Here is a 9,746-nt window from a genome sequence, read left to right on the forward strand (position 1 = left end):
ATTCTGTGTCATTTATGAGATAATAAAAAACAAATACAAATGCCTTTTCTATGATCAGATTACAATTCACTTATTGTTAGGGGATTTTCTTCTTATTTCCTGAAGGGATGGCATATCACAATTAGGTTAGTGTTAAAACATGGTCTTGGCAAGGTGATTATGGTTCACTGTAGCCAGAAATCTTGTCCTGTAGATAGCAACATAAATAGGTTATGAGATACAAAAATTCCCCAGGATTACATCACTGATTAAAGTGTCTTTTAAAACCTTTAGTAATGTGTTGGGCTATCATGATGCTAATATGTCTCTGAGTGAGGCAAAGTGAAGGTTGACACCTTATGTTTGTGAGATGAATGGATTTCAAAAATGCCTTTAGTGGATATTATTACTCCACCTCAGTCACTGAGGTTCTCCGATGGAGCACTTCTGGTGGTGCCTCAGAATGGCTCCCCAGAGCAGCAACACCAAAGGGAATAAGAAATCCCCTTTCCTGCATTACCTTAGCAAAAGTAACCCAGCCAGTCACTGTTGGCTTTTGTTACACTGATGTCATCTGCTGGCGCATTACAAATGTTGTGTGTGGCTTCTCCATAATTTCTATTTAATTAGGTCAGTATCTTTCAAACTGTATCTGCGGTTTGATTTATTTTGTTTGCCTTTGGTGATCACTTAGAACAAGAAGCGATTCGACAGAAGTCAATTGTTCTCTCCTTTTTTCTTTTAAAGTCCCCTTTGGGTTTGAAAGCTCATTAGAAGCTGTTTGGGACCTTTGAAAACCCCTATGAAGATTTGTGGTTATACTTTTCTTCCCCCAATATTTGTCTGTTTGTTTCTGTTGCTGTAGTTGAGTTCATCAAACAAACACTGAAGCAAGAGGAATTAATTATTTCTTTCTTTCTCTCCCTCTCTCTAGAGGCAATTTGTCGAGTAGATGAAAGCAACTCATCAGAAGGTTTCCTAGACAGCTGTGTCCCAGAACACATATGGTGAGTGACAGGCATTTTTGGTCTATAACAAACATTTACCAGAGACATTAAAATGGTACCTTTGCTTAGTATTTTTGTACTAGATCCTGGTAAGCATGATTCTCCTTGTTTATTTCTTTGAAAAAGAATAGCACAAGGGCTTGTGGAATCAGGATGTCCATGCTTCTACTACACATTTTTCTGAGAGACAGGGAAGTCAATTCACAGTTTCCATTATGGGAAAAGAGATAAACCCAGACTGAGTGGGTGCTTGAATCCAGGTTTCCTTTGTCCAGCACTTTAATCACTTGGGCATTGCAGCATATTTGTGATCCATATTCCTTATATATTTCCTGAAGTTACAGTGACAACATATCCAATAGGGATTCTCCTATCATAGTGGGATGAAGGTTTCCCTAGCCACAAAAATTATTATCAAGGTTTTACTCTGCATTGTGAAAGCCTATAAAACCCTTAACACAAAAGAGGTGACAGCAATGTATTCCACATTATTTTCATATTGTACCTTTAAAAAATATCTGTTTTTCCTCTTTAAGTAGTTGTGCAATTTCTAAAACATTGACCATGAAGTTGGCCCTCTTCATGAAGTTGCCTTATTTGTTATACTTAACTTCGCTGGAAATAGAACTAAGCATTTTAGGCGTTGTAGTCAATTTTACAAAGCAAGTATTCCAAAGTGTTTATTAGGCATGCAAATATATGCTTCTGCATATTCTGTAAAGCTCTGACATGTATTACTGTCAGAGAAATATAATTTCTTAACTAAATGCACATCCTGCTAATGAAGTTAAGTCACTTCTGGCATGCAGAATATTGAGTGCATCTCGATATTAATGTGTTTGGCCAACCAGTGACATTGCATAATGACAAAATGTTTGAAGTATGCTGGGAATACAGTTAAGGGCTCTTATTGATATTGCCATTAAAAATGCGGCACACAGTTGTATGTTCATGGTGAGAAATCATTTGCAAATGCAAATTGCAGTGCTGGGGCATCAAAGCAAATGGAGTCTCTGAGGAAGATCATGCTATTGTTTTCCAATTCAGTTCACCTTTCTAATACAGTTCAACGTTGCTTTTTTGCTTCTTGTCAAAAATTAAAATAAGCACTTGTGCAAAGCTTATTTTAAAGAGAAACTGAACTGGAGGGTCAATAGGGACCTGAGGAACTGGAGTGTATGGTGGGGGGAAGGAATCCGAGAACAGGACAAGTATTTCAGAAGCAACGGCCTAGTTTTATAATCCCAGGATCAGAGAGGCCTCTCAAAATATGTCCTCAGTGATTCTAGCAAAGCATAACAACAAAGGCGACAGGTGTCACTCGTATCTTCTAAAGTGGAGGCAAGCTACTCCATCAAATAAGGAATTCTGGTGAAAATAGAGGAAAGCAAAATGCATAATTCATCATTCACAATACAGTGGTACCTCAGGTTAAGTACTTAATTCATTCCAGAGGTCCGTTCCTAACCTGAAACTGTTCTTAACCTGAAGCACCACTTTAGCTAATGGGGCCTCCTGCTGCCGCCACGCCGCCAGAGCACGATTTCGGTTCTCATCCTGAAGCAAAGTTCTTAACCTGAAGCACTATTTCTGGGTTAGCGGAGTCTGCAACCTGAAGCGTATGTAACCTGAAGCGTATGTAACCTGAGGTACCACTGTACAGGACAGTTGAAAGAAAACCACAGGAACATCTATATGAAGTGAGGTGGATTGCTTACCCAGTTACTAAAAAGACAACAGTCTAAGCAACTAAGGACATAAGGAAAGCTTAAACTTGATGAGCATGGTCTGAAGGCAGGACTGTTGTCAAGGTCAGCATCATAGGTGTATGTACAGGGTGTGTCGACTGTGTCCAGGCACACCCTAATGTCAAACACACAAAAGTGGCTTTGTGAGTCCCTGAACTTACTCAGCTATAGACCATCAGCCCCACAATGACAACCAGGCTACTTTTCCCTGTCTCCCAAGGACCTGCCCCTCATGTCCGGCCCCAGCAGTGTCACCATAGCTGCTAGTGCGTTGTGAAAATTTTGTCCCAGGCTTTTTAGACTCGTCTACCCATGTGCTATCTGAAACCATTGGTTTCTGCCAGATGTGAAATATGTTGGCATTATTTCCAGCTCTCCCACCCCAATACTTCACTTTCTTTGAGGCCGCTGATCACATGCTATGTCTGGAAGATATTGAACATATGTGCTCCCCCCTCCCCCAGTGAGTTTAATGAGGTTTCAGTTTCTTTCATAATACCCTTTATGACTGAGTAGGAGTATGTCTTCAATAAAAGTTTGTCTTCAAAAACAACACCTTGGTGCAGACTCTAATGAAACAGTATGTGAAGCCTTGCAATGGACAGATATTCTATACTGCTTGTTGCTGTGTGAGCTTGCTCATCCTTCCCCTGACAGAATTGGCACCTTGACTGTTATGACCAGATTGAATTGCATGTGGTGTGTCTTCTTGATGGGCCCCTGAACTTTGTTCTCTTTCCTGTGAAATAATAGAAAAGCTCGACACAGACATTTGTTTCCGTGGACTGCGAAGATCAAAAAAAGACCTCACACAGCCCAGAAACTTCACAACTATTGATTTGAATCAACTACAAATGCATTAGCTAGACTCTGAAGTGAGCTTCCCTCTTATGGATTTTGTCATCAACTCAAGAATGCTCAGGCCTGGTTTTATATTCATTGAAGGCAGCAGGAGTTGTTGCCACCAGGTTCAGACAACACTGGATCAGGTCTTGCAGAGTGAATGAGTGAACAGTTTTCATCTCTAGATTGAAATGAGCTGTCTGTGAATCCATGCCACTAAAAAAGGAGGTTTGTATTTGTATGGTAAGCACACTATCAGAACTACACTACCCACTACGTGCAGCACTTAGAATAAGAGAATCATAGAATTGTAAAGTTGGAAGGGACCCCGAGGGTCATCTAGTCCAACCCCCTACATAGGTAAAGGTAAAGGTACCCTTGCCCGTACGGGCCAGTCTTGACAGACTCTAGGGTTGTGTGCTCATCTCACTCTATAGGCCGGGAGCCAGCGCTGTCCGCAGAGACTTCTGGGTCACGTGGCCAGCGTGACAAGCTGCATCTGGCGAGCCAGCGCAGCACACGGAACGCCGTTTACCTTCCCGCTGGTAAGTGGTCCCTATTTATCTACTTGCACCCGGGGGTGCTTTCGAACTGCTAGGTTGGCAGGCGCTGGGACCGGACGACGGGAGCGCACCCCGCCGCGGGGATTTGAACCGCCAACCATGCAATCGGCAAGTCCTAAGCGCTGAGGTTTTACCCACAGCGCCACCTGCATCCCTCAAACCCCCTGCATACCTGCCTATAATAATAATCTATATCTATATGTGCTGCCCATCTGACTGGGTTGCCCCAGCCACTCTGGGCAGCTCCCAACAAAATATTAAAAGCACAATAAAACATCAAACATTAAAAACCTGAACAGAGCTGTCTTCAGATGTCTCCTAAAAGTCAAGTAGTAGTTTGTCTGTCTGACATCTGATGGGAGGGTGTTCCACAGGGCGAGCGCCACTACTGAGAAGGCCCTCTGCAAAACCCATCATCCAAGCTATACCAAGTGCACCCTTCTATACAATCCACTTGAAGGTTTTAGATTTCAACACCCTCTAAACATGAGACCAGCTGTTTGTGAACCTCATTTCAATGAGAGCCCCAACACATGCTATTGACAGATTAATCCCAAAGTTAGATGAGCCCCTCTTTCTAAATAATATTAACCATCATAGAATTGTAGAGTTGGAAGGGATTTCTGCAATGCAGAAATCTTTTGCCCAGTGTGGGGCTCAAACCCACAACCCTGGGATCAATAATCTTATACTCTACCGATTGAGCTATCACCACCACCACCTCATCTTCCCTCCAAGATGCTCACAACCACCCTGTGAAATAGGTTGGGTTGAAAGGGAGCTCACAGGGTGCTCATTGGCTCACAGTATCTTTCAAACTTTTTGATCAGTACAGGCACATTTCTAGCCCCCTCGACCAGGATGCCTTGCTCTGAGGAAGGTTCTTGTGGGTTCTTCCTCAGAGTGAGGAAGGGAGAAAGCACCAGTGCTGCTGCTGCTAATTTTGGTGGCAAAACTATGGGGCGAGGGAATAATTTGGGGGAGGGGGATTAGGTCAAATGGGCAGCAGGGGGAAGACAAGAGGAAGGGGTTGTGTTGCAGGGGCTCTCCTGTTAATTAGAGCTTAATTGGACTAAAGTACAGGCATGTGCTAGAATAGATGTGATCGCAAACTGCGGAACAAATCAATTGCAAGGACTTTAAGGTTTGAACTTGAGATAAGACTTCATTCCGTGCAAAAGATGGTGGGCAGGGGAGGGGAGCCTACAGTTTCTTTATTTAAAGTTTTCTTCTCTACATGTATGATTTGGCAACCCTCCTCTGAATATTAGTTCAAATTATATTTGTACAAGCGAGCATGGAAGAAATTGGATTATAAATATGGAATATAACATCAAACAGAACTGTGTGTGTAAAAAAAAGGAAAAAGGGAGGGAAGCTCTATTTTGCAAAAGGTTTACGATGGAAACTTTGAGCTGACTCTTCCCCGACCTTTATTATTTATGAAGTGAACTGAACAATGCTAAGAGAACTTGGAATTTAACTTAATTGGAAGTATAATTGCTCATGTAACTTCAGTTGGAAGGAAGGATGAAAGGAGTCTGTGAACTGCCAAGCAACAGATAATGTTCTTTATTGAGTCATCTGCAGTTCAACAGACCGTTCTTCTTCCCAGGCTGAGAGGAAAAATGGTGACAATAGGTTATTTACTAGGACAGAGTGACTTTTGCAGCTGTTGTTAAAGTTGAAAAACAATGAAGCACGGGATGGAGCGATGGAGAAATTTCTGGAACAACAATGGGATATCAGCTCTGCTTAAGGCATGACTGATAACAGCAACAACCGGGGGGGGGGGGGGAGAAAGACATAACATCTTACAAGGATAGAAATAAACACCGCGGACAGAATAATTGCCCCACACAGGAAGAACAAGCATATAGTTTGAGTTCCTCACTTGTATTTTTATAAATCATTTTATGTGTCAACTTGAATAGAAGTTATTCATATTGCAGTTGTTTTATAAGGGATTATTATTATTAGGACAGGAATGTAATTGAAATTTATAAGATTTTGGAATGCAGAAGTAAAGAAAACCATCAAATTAGCATGCAGGGGGCTACTTTATCTAAATTATATAATTTGGTATTTGAACAATTGGCATTAATAATTGTATTATAAATTGGTATGTTATAACAAATTGGTATTGTTATAATGAAGCTATTATCGGACTATAATTGAAAATTAATAAAAAATTATTATTCTTTCAAAAAATAGGAAGGGGCTGCGCAATCTCTTGCAACAGACCTGAGAAGCATGTTAAATGTAATGGTACAACATGTGTGGATTTCAGATGGAGTAATTACAATTGCTGTCACCTAGAACAAAAGTTTCCATTTCATCAGACTGCAAAAGCAAGGGTATTCCATCAACACCGCTGAGAGACCAGCTCCTTTTGATCTCTTCTTTCATTCTAGTTGAATGTTATAGCAATTCTGTAAATTTAAGAACTAGTGCCTGAATTTGCTTTTTTCCTTTGCCCTCTTCATTCCCCTTTCCCTTTGTGATAGGCCTTTAAGATTGTAAGCCTGAGGGCAGGAATTTGCTTGTTCTGAAAGCCAACGGGAGCTTTTTCAGTTGATGAGCAGGGGAAAAAAATAAAGATGAAGATGATTCATAATCTGTATATAATATGTCTGGAGGGTTCCTCTTCTCTCATTTCTTGTGCAGTTTAATAGTGGAAGAGAGGAGTAACAAATGGGAGGGTTGTGTATGATTTGCTTCTAGACAGGCAATTAAACTCTGCAGCTACTACGACTAACAGCTCCCCACTCGTCTCTACAAATCCTGAAGTAACTTTGGGACTGACAGCTAAGGGGGAGATGATACATCAGTCCTTGATCATTAACTTCCCAAAGGCTTAACATTTCACACATTGCTTGTTCAATACACTGCTTGAAATCTTACATAAAATGGGTGCCAATTTATTGCAAATCCTGGATTGGCAGCACTCTTTAATTTTGTTTCACTTTGAGACATTGTGTTAGAGAATCTAGTAAATACTTCTTTAAGCCTCTTTATTTTAGCTAAAGGAACATCACGGCATTAGACAATGAAAGCGGTTAAAGTTTAATAATACTGTCAAGCGCAATAAAATGATTTCTTCATAGAATTCTGTGCTTGCCAGGTGCCTGGATTGGAGCAGGCAGAGAATTCTTTCAGCCATTCATTTAAATGCATTATGTTCTGCCTGACTAATCATGCTTTGGTTTTTGCACCATTTTTATTTTATTTTAATGCAGAGGTATTATCAAAAGGAACAGAGAAAAGATGCAGGGATTTCATCATAATAAGTGAAGCAGCTTAGAAAAACCATTAGCATCCTTTTTAGTTATTGGCATATTATTCATTTTGTAGTTAAGCAAGATTCTTTTTGGCTTCCGGTTTACGTCATGGACATACAAAGTTGCACCAAGCCGGACCATTTGCCCAACTACCCCAGTATTATTTACTCTGGCTGCCAGTTGCTCTTCAGCATCTGAAGAGGTACATTGCAACCTAATTAGAGAACCAACAAAATACTTTTAGCTATATTATTATTATTATTATTATTATTATTATTATTATTATTATTATTATCCTCCCATCTGACTGGGTTGTCCCAACTACTCTGGGCGGCTCCCAACAAATTACTAAAAACACAATGAAACAGCAACCATTAAAAACTTTCCTGAACAGGGTTGCCTTCATGTCTTCTAAAAGTCTCATAGTTGTTTATCTGTTTTTACATGGGAGGGCATTCCACAGGGTGGGCGCCACTACCAAGAAGGCCCTCTGCCTGGTTCTCTGGGGTGATGTGGAATGCTGCTGCTCCCATGACTTAAAGGAGACATTTGCAAAGCTTGGAATGGATCAAGGATCATTCAGATGAGCTTGCAAGAGTGGCTAATATACATGGGCACTTTTATCTAAAGCAAACAGACTATCGCTGACTTACAAAGTTAGCAGTTATAAAGGGCATTCACAAGAAACTGTTTACTCAAAGGATTTTTCTGTGTTCATTTGTTGATCTTTGTCAGCTAGATAAGAATATTTGCACGAGGCTGTCCACGGGAAAAATGTCCCAGTCCAAAGTGGCACACAGATAAATATCCTTATTACTAATCCCTTCAGAGCACAATCTATTGTATTCATCCAAATGCGGCAGTGAAAAGCAGAGATCCTAGAGATTTTCAGAACCAACTTCAAAAGGAAGCAACACAAGGAGCTGGTGGTTTCAGGTGCTCCCTTGCTGCTCAAACAGGATTCTGCTGTGCCAAAGCTAATCTGTGGGGTCGTGCTGAAAGCATTTCTATTCTCTTCTTTACTCGCCAAAGTAATTCCAATTTAAATTGATTTGTTCCCATTTACTTCAATGAGACCAAATCAGCAGACAAGCCAGGTACCTTGGGCTTAATTGAGATGCCAGTATCTCTTTCCATCAGTTTTCCTCTTGGCACAATGGGAATCGTAATGTTCCCCTGGTTAATTCAGCACAACCCTGTGAATCACAGGTGCAAAAATGCTGCAATAAAGCAACAGAAGTGGCAGAGGCTATTATCCACCGAAGGAGAGGAAGACTGCTGCCTGTTGACCTGCATTTTTTGAACAAAACAAAGTGTGGAACTAGTCACAGGAGCTCCACACACAATGGAAGTCATGGGAGGTTTAGGTTAACCTCCATAAAGCCCACACGACATTCAACATTCCTCCTGATTTGCTTGTGGGGTGCATACATTGGTACCTCAGGTTACATACGCTTCAGGTTACATATGCTTCACGTTACAGACTCCGCTAACCCAGAAATAGTGCTTCAGATTAAGAACTTTGCTTCAGGATGAGAACAGAAATTGTGCTCTGGTGGTGTGGCGGCAGCAGGAGTCCCATTAGCTAAAGTGGTGCTTCAGGTTAAGAACAGTTTCAGGTTCAGTACAGACCTCCGGAACGAATTAAGTACTTAACCTGAGGTACCACTGTATATGTCTTCCTGTCAACCATTTCCCTGTCCAACTCTTTTTAAGTGCATTTCCCTAGTGTTGGAGTCGGGCCTGGGAAACCACGGTTCAAATCCCTACTTGGCCATGGAGCTCAATGGGTGACCTTAGGCCAGTCCCTGCCTCTCAGCTAGGGCCGGCCCACCCATGAGGCAGGCTGAAGAAGCCACCTTAGGTGGCAGAGGATTCCGTGGGCACCCCACCTGCCCCTCCACCGCCAAGGTTGGGTGGGTGTGGCAGCAGAAACCGGCAAGTTCTCACAAGATCTCACAGAATGCTGGCAAGATCTCACTGGAAGCTGCCACTGGTGCACAACCTCAGTAGGCAAGATTCTGGTGGAGAGGCGGTGGGGAGGACAGCACTTTTCCTGTTTGGCTGCAGGTGGCAAAACAGAATACGCTGCCCCTGCTCTCAGCCTAACCTATCTCAAAGGGTTGTGGGTTTTAAATGAGATGGGGGAGAACCATATACACCTTGAGCTCCTTGGAAAAAATTGTTGTTGTTTAGTCGTTTAGTCGTGTCCGACTCTTCGTGACCCCATGGACCAGAGCACGCCAGGCACTCCTGTCTTCCACTTCCTCCCACAGTTTGGTCAAACTCATGTTCATAGCTTTGAGAACACTGTCCAACCATTTT

The sequence above is a fragment of the Podarcis melisellensis genome (genome assembly GCF_964234715.1).
Source record: "Podarcis melisellensis genome assembly, chromosome: 4".
In the NCBI taxonomy this organism is placed as follows: Eukaryota; Metazoa; Chordata; class Lepidosauria; order Squamata; family Lacertidae; genus Podarcis; species Podarcis melisellensis.